At 34.6% G+C, this 1,468-nt stretch overlaps 1 long non-coding RNA gene across 1 annotated transcript; it reads right to left on the bottom strand.

The window, feature by feature from the left end:
* Positions 1–225: 225 nt before the first annotated feature.
* Positions 226–1,462, bottom strand: LOC124893917. Its single transcript, XR_007050943.1, has 2 exons — positions 1,320–1,462; positions 226–283 (listed from the first exon to the last, which is right to left on the bottom strand). It is a non-coding gene; the product is annotated as an uncharacterized LOC124893917 (long non-coding RNA).
* Between the last annotated feature and the right edge of the window lie 6 nt (positions 1,463–1,468).

Genomic DNA, 1,468 nt, shown 5'->3' with positions numbered 1-1,468 from the left:
CAAAATGCCAATTTTACACATAAAATTCTAAATCTGGAATCAAGCAAGCATGTCTTTCGAAAGGTTTTCTGAATCTTAGAATGCTACATCTTAAATCTCGCCAAAATTGATTATGCAAGGTTTTCTGTTCTCGTTACGGCAACAAAATAGACGGAAACAAGTGTAGATGTCTATGTGGCTAAAAGAGATTCAAATTATCAATTTCTACATGCTATACCTCTTTCGAAAACAAGCCTCCAACAGCAGATAAACCAAGAAGTACATCTGGCTTCACTTGGTGTACCTGATTGGAATCAATACGTTGTAATTTGTGTCAGAATAATTATAATAGTACACCGCAAAGAACATATGGGATATTTCACTCATGTATCAATGTATTTATTGGTATATAAGCTTCTTTCTCTATAGTCTCCGTCTCGTACCTCTCTCTCTTCAGCTCTGTTATGGCTTCTCACAATGGAATAGACAAGCCATACGAGTCCAGAAATTAGCAATGTGAATCAAAGCTAAGTCACAACCTCATAATTACTTACATTTTCTGTATTTTGTACAATGCTTTCCCACTTTGAGCTTATGGAAAATTTTATTGCATCTAATCCATGTTCTGTTTTTCATGTTGGAACAACTAAGCGGCCATTTGGCCATGAGAGTTATTCACTTTTTTCTGGAATAATTTTTTCACTCTATTGCAAAATTAGTGTTTGGATATAAAATTTTCAAATCCAACTCGGAGTTGGATTTCAAATGAGAAGTGCTTCAAACCTTTTTTCAACTCTAGATACATAAATTTCAAATGAAGTGTTCTCCTCTCCTTTGCGAAATGTATAACCAAGCACAATTCAATCTTCAACTCCAACTTCATAAATTTCAAATAAAGTGAAAAATATTTTAAATCTATGGCCAGACGCCTATTAAGTTCACAGCACCACTGCTCAGGCAAGCTGTCAAATCTAAAGATCTATCTATCTTGGCTGGCCTTATCAGAGCTAAGCCATCATCATATTATTTCCACTCATCTATCCAAGTAGCTTCTATCCCACTAACATTAGTAGCTGCATTTGAGTAAAAATGCTATTTCTTATTTTTGCCTTGGTCAATATTTCCTTGAGATCTCAAATATTTATCTGATAAATGAAACAGTCACCATGTGAACATTTTCCTTTCATATGAATTTACTTAACGTATATTCACAGTAAAGAATCAAGAAATTACGAAAATTCCGAGTCCTACATTAAGATGAAACAGACCATAAAAGCCATGATTCTTAAATGAAAAATGAGAAAGTCAACTTAGCTCATGAAAGGATAAAGGCTAATTACCACTTCTGCGAGAGTTGCACCTTCTCTTAGTCCTTGACGTTCAATCTCCTTGATCTTTCTGGCAAATGGGCGAGCATCAGGATCAACATTTTCACGTGACTCAGTAATTAATCCCTAAATACATTGTTAAACACCCATCAATAATCATG

This window comes from Capsicum annuum, unplaced genomic scaffold (assembly GCF_002878395.1).
Source record: "Capsicum annuum cultivar UCD-10X-F1 unplaced genomic scaffold, UCD10Xv1.1 ctg67134, whole genome shotgun sequence".
Lineage (NCBI taxonomy): Eukaryota > Viridiplantae > Streptophyta > Magnoliopsida > Solanales > Solanaceae > Capsicum > Capsicum annuum.
Note: the sequence above shows the minus strand (reverse complement) of the source record. Positions and strands in the feature narration are given on the sequence as shown.